This window comes from Dipodomys merriami, unplaced genomic scaffold (genome assembly GCF_024711535.1).
Source record: "Dipodomys merriami isolate MVZ:Mamm:240054 unplaced genomic scaffold, mDipMer1.0.p SCAF_1141, whole genome shotgun sequence".
Lineage (NCBI taxonomy): Eukaryota > Metazoa > Chordata > Mammalia > Rodentia > Heteromyidae > Dipodomys > Dipodomys merriami.
The window spans coordinates 59278-66925 of NW_027202429.1; positions in this window are offsets into that span (position 1 = coordinate 59278).

The following is a 7648-nucleotide window of genomic DNA, read 5'->3' on the forward strand; positions in this document are numbered from 1 at the left end:
GACAGCGCCCAGGCCCAGAGTTCAGGCTCCACAACCGGGCCCCCCCCAAAAAAAAAGAATTGAAGTTGGAGGTGCAACTCAGTTTGTAGAGTGCTAGCCAATGAGTGATAGACTTGGTGGGAGGTACCAAGTTCAAGTCTCGGTATCAGACCTAGATTAAAAAGGAAAAAAGGAAAGCACTCATATCATCATTTCATATTGAAGGGTTTGCCTGTGCTCAGAGAGTACATGTGTTTGTCTGTGTTGTCAGCTGTGTAGAGCAGCTCACTGTTCGGTGATGCCTGTAGGGTCTGTAGTGATAGTCACTCATTCCTGAAATTGCATCGTCCACTCCTGGTAATAAATCTGTCTTTGCTTTGTTGATCTTGATGTTTGTGATTTGATTTATCTGTTCCAAGTAGCTCTTTTGTTTCTCTAGTTTTTCTCTTACTGTACTTTTCAGCTCTTTATTGTTTTCCTCCATCTGAAGGATTTTGTCCATTTTGGTTGGGTTTGGTTTGGTTGTTCTATGCATAGAGCCCTATGCGCATTATCTCTGTCTCTACCACTGAGCTATATTCACAGCCCTGTTTTCTTGAGACAGGAACTTAGATTATTAAGTTCAAAAAATTTTTTTTCTTCTTTTTGTGAGAGTCCTGAGGTTTGAACTCAGGGCCTGGGCATTCATTGTCCCTGAGCTTTTTTTTTTTTTTTTGGTCGTGAGGACTGGTTGCTGTTCCTGAGCCTCTTTATGCTCAAGGATAGTGCTCTACCCCTTGAGCCGCAGCACCACTTGAGGTTTTTGAGTGGTTTATTGGAGATAATAGTCTCATAGTGATTTTTCTGTTTGTCCTGGCTTCGAACCTCAATCCTCAGATCTCAGCCTCCTGAGTAGCTGGGATTACAGGAGTGAGCTACTGGTGCCTGACTTCCCTGAACTTTTTTTGCTCAAGGCTAGCACTCATCACTTGATTCACACCTCTACTTCCAGCTTTTTGATGGTTAATTGGAGATAAGAGCTTCACAGATTACTAAATGGGCTGGCTTCCAACCTTGATCTTCAGATCTCAGCCTCCTGAGTAGCTGGGATTACAGGCATGAGCCACCAGTGCCCTGGCCATTTCTAATGCATATAGTGCATTTCAGCATTGTTTTAGCTATGTCCAAGTTTTCCTTTTCATTCAAATCAGCTCTTCATTGTTTGCCTTAAGGCTTTCTATTTGAGCCAAGATTGCTTAGGAACATGCCAGTGTGTGTGTGTGTGTGTGTGTGTGTGTGTGTGTGTGTGTGTGTGTGTGTGTGTGTGTGTGTGTGTGTGTGTGTGTGTGTGTGTGTGTGTGTGTGTGTGTGTGTGTGTGTGTGTGTAGGCCTTGAGCTCTTGCTTGACTTTTTCCACATATATGGTGCTGTACCACTTGAGATACACCCCACTTCCATCTTTTTGCTGGTTAATAGGATTTGAAAGTTGTCTGGCACAGCTGGCTTCAAACTGTGATCCTTAGATCTCATCCTCCTGAGTAGGGTTATGGGAGTGAGCCACAGCACCTGGCTCCATTGTGGTTTAAGAAGTGTTTAGAACTGTATTGTCAGAAGTGGAGCTCTCCCACTTGACCCACACCCCTTTCGTCTTTGTGCTGTGTTTTGGAGATAAGGTGTCCCTAGCCTTGTCCAAACCGGCCTGGAACTGCCTCCCAAGCGGCTGGAACTGCAGGCACAGAGCAGATGGATGAGCTAAGGTCACATTATGTTCTGCCAATGTCAAAAGGGCCAGACCCCAAAGTCAGGAAATGAGCTGAAGTTACAAACCCAGATGTGGAAAAGGTTGTCAAAATCTACCTTCTAGATTTCCTTTGAAGTGTTATAAATGTAGTCACCTCACAGATGGGGAAAGGTGGGGAAAGGGGAAGGCGTGGCTGGCAGAGCAAGTGCTGAAGGCCACCTGTGTTTCAGTGGGCCTCGCGCATGCCACCACCCAGAGCCTAAGGCCTCGGGGGTCACTCGACCCACAGGACAGGACCACCCTTCAGTATGCCCACCGAGCTGAAGGAGGCTCTCCCTTACCTACCTGGGTTTCCTCTGGGCGTCTGAACTGAAACTGGGATGATAGGTCCCAGGCCCCAGTGCAGAATCCCCATATGCCAAATAAGACATTTATTACACGGCAGCCCCAGAGGACAGTAGGCCTTCAGCCATCTCCAGGATTCAGACATAGATTTCAGGTTAAAAAGGGAGAATTGGGTACAGGAAGATAGGAAGGATGGGTGAGGTTCATCTACAACCCAGATACCTCCAGGGCCTTTTGTCAGACATGGCTTTCATTGAAACTACCCAGTCAATAGAGTCCCCAGATTTTTATCACTTACAAGGAAGATTTAGATAGCCCCTTCTATGTCTCCTGATCTTGTAAGGAGACATCAAAAAAAGATTTGCTGGGAGAGTTTAACTGCACTTTCAGTTTACTTTCTGGCTTTGACTTCTGAGTGTAGCCCTTTTTGATAGTGGTTAAAAATAATTTCCCTGGGCTGGGAAGGTGGCTCAGTGGTAGAGTGCTTGCCTTGCATGTATGAGGCCCTGGGTTCGATTCCTCAGCACCACATAAGCAGAAAAAAAAAAAGCCAGAAGTGACACTGTGGCTCTAGTGGTAGAGTGCTAGTCTTGAGCTGAAGAGCTGAGGGACAGCGCCCAAGCCCAGAGTTCAGGCCCCACGACCGGACCCAAAAAAATTAAATAATTTCCCTGTCCACACATCTATCAATCCTGTGCTGTAATCCTAGCTGGTTTCCAGGCTGAGATCAAGAGCACCACAGTCCAGGCAAAAAGGCACAGGTAATCTTTCAACCCATAGCTTGGCATGATGATGGCACACACCTGTCATCCAGCTGTGGCAGGAAGCAGATAAGTAGGACTACAGTTCAGGCAGGCACCCAGACACGAAGCAAGACCCAACTCAAAAAAAAGTACATAAAAGGGAGGGAGGCATTTATCTCATTACAGTATCTATGTAACAAGTGCAAGACCCCGAGTTCAAGCTTCAGTACCCCAGACTATGGTAGTAGAAAATAGCATCTTCAAAGAATAGTGAGCTTAGTGATAATAACTCAGACATTTTCCTGCAAGGTTTTCTGGGACTATCAGTTTTTAAGAAACACCCCTGTATATACCACGCTGAAAACCAGTTAAAACTGGGCCCAGGGCTGGGAAGGTGGCTCAGTGGTAGAGCGCTTGCCTTGCATGCATGAGGCCCTGGGTTCAATTCCTCAGCACCACATAAGCAAAAAGAAAAAAGCTGGATATGGCACTGTGGCTCAAATGGTAGAGCGCTAGCCTTGAGCTGAAGAGCTGAGGGACAGCGCCCAGGCCCAGAGTTCAGGCCCCATGACTGGACCAAAAAAAAAACAAAAACGAAAACTGGGCCCAATCTCTTTTATAATGCATAGGCATTAAATAATATAGACCAGGTACCAGTGGCTCACACCTGTAATCCCAGTCACTGAGGAGGCTGAGATCTGAGAATTGAAATTTGAAGCCAGCCCAGGTAGACAATTGAGTCTTTTTTTAAAAGCTGAAATAACTCTGTACAGTGTAGTTCCGTGAGCTTTGACAATTGTGCACACATGCAACTGTTAGAAATGCCTCAAGAAACCGGTAATCCTAGATACTGAGGAGGCTGAGATCTGAGGATCATGGTTCAAAGCCAGCCCAGGCAGGAAAGGCCGTGAAACTCTTATCTTCAATTAACCACCAGAAAACCAGAAGTGGCACTGTGTCTCAAGTGGTAGAGCACTTCCCTTGAGTTGAAAAGCTCAGGGACAGTGCCTAGGCCCAGAGTTCAAGCGCCATGACTGACAAAAAAAAAAAAAAAAGCCTCAAGCTATTGGGGTGCCATGCAGGAATAAGAGCACCAACTCAAACTCGCCAAGGTAAAGTTTACTTGTACAGAAGGGCATACTGCTGACAAAAATCTAAGCAAGCAAGTGCTGGGTGGGCAGTTGCCTGGGTTTTATCCTTAATGTAGTGGCCCTGCCCCTCTATTCAAACTGGTCCAGGGCAGGCCTGCCATGTATTCATGCCACAGCTCAGGGGAGGGAACTCACACTACATCTTAGAGTACAAGTCTGGGCCCAGTCTTGAGGGCTTTAATCTTGGTGGGCAAATTTTGTGGACAAATGGGGCTTAGCAAGAATCTGAAAGATGGCACTTCCCTTTGATAGAAAAGTTTGCTTCTCTCACAGTAAGCTGAGTACATTTTTATTTGCCCTAGTGGGCAAATAATCTGATATCTATTATAATTTGGTTAGTATTTGCTTGTTTGAAAATTCTCACTAAGCTGGACACTGAGGGCTGTCATCCTAGCTACCCAGGGGGCTGAAATTTGATGATCACAGTTCAAAGCCAGCTCAGGCAGGAAAGTCTGTGAGACTCTTAACTCCAATAGACTACTAGAAAACTGGAAGTGGCGCTGTGGCTCAAGCAGTGGAGCACTCGCCTTGAGCTGAAGAGCTAAGGGACAGCGCCCAGTTCCAGAGTTCAAGCCCCACCAACAAAAAAAAGAGAGAGAAGTTCTCACCAATTGAAGCACAGAGTATTCTTTGTATCTAATGTCTTTCACCCGACATGTTTTTGAGATGTTTTAGGGTGTTGTGATTGTCATTTTTCTTCCATTGCTGAGTGATACTTAGTGGGTACCTAAAATAGAATCGGCATTTTGTTGAGGAGGAGAATCCATCCAGCTGCATTGTTTTCCTACTTGGGGCATGTGTTAGCTTTTCATTACTCAAGATAAATAACTTAAAGGAGGAACAATCTCCTTTGCCTCATGGTTTTCCAGGTCTCCGGTCCTGTGGGTAGTGGTGAGACTGAAAAAAGCATGGAGACGGAAGGCGTGCTGGAGCAGAGCTGTCTGCTTCATGGGAAGCAGAGAGCTGAGGGGGCCACATGATAGGAGGTGCCGTTCAAAGCCACTCCCCCAGTGATCCACTTCTGCTCATCAGGCTCCGCCTCCCACTGTTTCTACCACTCCCACTCATGATACCATGAATCTCTTGACTATGTCACAGTCTCCTCTCAAAGAGGTGACTAGAGCCACCAGCTGGGGACATGAGGCCCTTTAGGTGACACCACTTATATAAATGGTATCCAGGCTCAATGAATAAAATGGCTGTGAATGTTTGTCTGCCAGTCTTTCGGGTACACTTTTTTTTTTCTTTTTCCTTTGTGTGTATTTCTGTGTCTGTGTGCCTGCCTGTACTGGGACTTGAATCCAGAGCCTGGACACTGTTCCTTAGCTTTTTTGATCAAGGCTAGTGCTCTACCACTTGAACCACAGGTCCATTTCTGGCTTTTTTTAGTGGCAACGTGATGATAAGAGTATCACGGACTTTCCTGACCAGGCTGGCTTTGAACTGAGATCTTCAGATCTCAGCCTCCAGAGTAGCTGGGTATGAGCCACTGGCACCTGGCATATCTTCATTTGTTGAGTAAATTCCTGGAGTGGAATTGCTGGTCACAGGTTAAACATACTTACTTTTATTAGAAACAGACTGTTCCAGAGGATAGCTGACATTTTATACTTCAAGAACATGCAAGAGGGCTGGGAAGGTGGCTCAGGCCTTGCATGCCTGAGGCCCTGGGTTCAATTCCTCAGCACCACATAAGCAAAAAGAAAAAAGCCGGAAGTGGTGCTGTGGCTCAAGTGGTAGAGCGCTAGCCTTGAGCTGAAGAGCTGAGGGACAGTGCCCAGGCCCAGGGTTCAGGCCCCATGACCGGACCCCCCCCCAAAAAAAAAGAACATGCAAGAGTTCCACATGGTCTGCATCCTCTCAAGACTTGGTATAGGCAGTCTGCTGCTTGTTCACCATTCTAGTGGTTGCTGATGGAACTTCATTGTGGTTTTCCTCATAGTGATTGTGGTAAGCACCTTGATTGTGTGCCTCTTGGCCATTCGTCTGTTTTCTTTGCGGAATGTCTACTCAGGTCTTGTACCTAAAATTAAGTAGTTAATTTTTATTATTGGTTTGTCATGGTACATTTTATATCCTGGATACAAGGACTTTGCCAGTTGTTTATAACAAACATCTCTCATTCTATCACTTGCCTTCTTGGTTTTCCTCAAAGTGTCTTTTGGCAGTCAGTACTGGGGTTTGAGCTGGGGTTTGAGCTCAGGTCTCATGCTTGTTCTGTTTGCTTACTCAGCTCTACCATTTAAGCCAATCGAGCCCTGCTCTATGCTAGTGGGTGTGTGTATGTGCAAACTGGTCCTGGGACTTAAATTTAGAGACTGGGTACTGTCTCTGAGCTGCTTCTGCTCAAAGCTAGTTCTCTATCTACCATTTGAGCCACAACTCCATGTCTGTTTTGTTTTTTGGCCAGTTCTGGGGCTTGAACTCAGGGCCTGGGCACTCTACCTGAGTTTCTGTTGCTCAAGGCTAGCATTGTACCACTTGAGCCACAGCTCTTTCCAGCTTTTTCTTTATGTGGTACTGAGGAATCAAACCCAGGGCTTCATGCATGCAAGGCACTCTACCACTAGGCCACATTCCCAGCCCTCCACTTCTGACTTTTTGGTGGTTAATTGGAGATAAGAGTTTCACAGACTTTCCTGAACCACGATCCTCTCATCTTCCTGAATAGCTCGGATGACAGGTGTGAACCATGAACTCCAGTCTCCCATTCTTCGTTTTTACCACCTTGCTGACCACTGAGTCCCCGACTGCCATGCTTTTGGGTAGCGTTGGGGCCTGTAGCTTGGAAGTGGTTCCAGCATAGAATCACACAACACAATTTCTTCCCATTGCCCTCTGCTGTTTCAGGAAGCAGAGCTGTCTCTCAGTGACGGCATCACACACACAAAAAAAAGAGATAGGGACACAACTGGCAAAGAGCACTGCCCCTACCCAGCAGTGAGTAGTAGATAAAGGCATAGAAAAAGAAAGGCAGATTCATTTCTTTGAAAGATTCTTCCAAGATGGGTACTGATAGCGCATACCTGTAGTCTTAGCTACTTACAAGGTTGAGATCTGGCAGGATGCCTACAATCCTAGCTAAGGATTATGGTTCAAAGCCAGTATGGGCAGGCAAGTCCATGAGACTCTTATCTCCAATTAACCACCAAAAAGATGGAAGCGGTGCTGTGGCTCAAGTGGTCCTGGGGCTTAACCTCGGTGTTGTCCCTGAGCTTTTTTGCTCAAAGTGGAGCCATAGCTCCACTGCTGGCTATTTTTGGTAATTGAATAGTCCCTGGACTTTCCTGCCAGGGCTGGCTTAAAGCTGACTCCTCAGATCTCAGCCTCCTGAGTAGCCAGGATTACAGGCATGAGCCACTGGTGCCTGGTCATAACTATTTTTTGTTGAAGAGATCAACAAAGCTTTCAAACCTGACACTGGTACCTGAGGATAAAACCTGTGGAAGAGGGGCTGGGAAGGTGGCTCTGGGGCTGGGAAGGTGGCTCAGTGGTAGAGCACTTGCCTTGCATGCCTGAGGTACTGGGTTCGATTCCTTAGCACCACACAAGCAAAAAAAAAAGCCAGAAGTGGCGCTGTGGCTCAAGTGGTAGAGCGCTAGCTTTGAGCTGAAGAGCTGAGGGACAGCGCCCAGGCCCAGAGTTCAGGCCCCACGACCGGACCCAAGAAACAAAAAACAAACACCTGTGTGAGAACTGAGATAGAAATG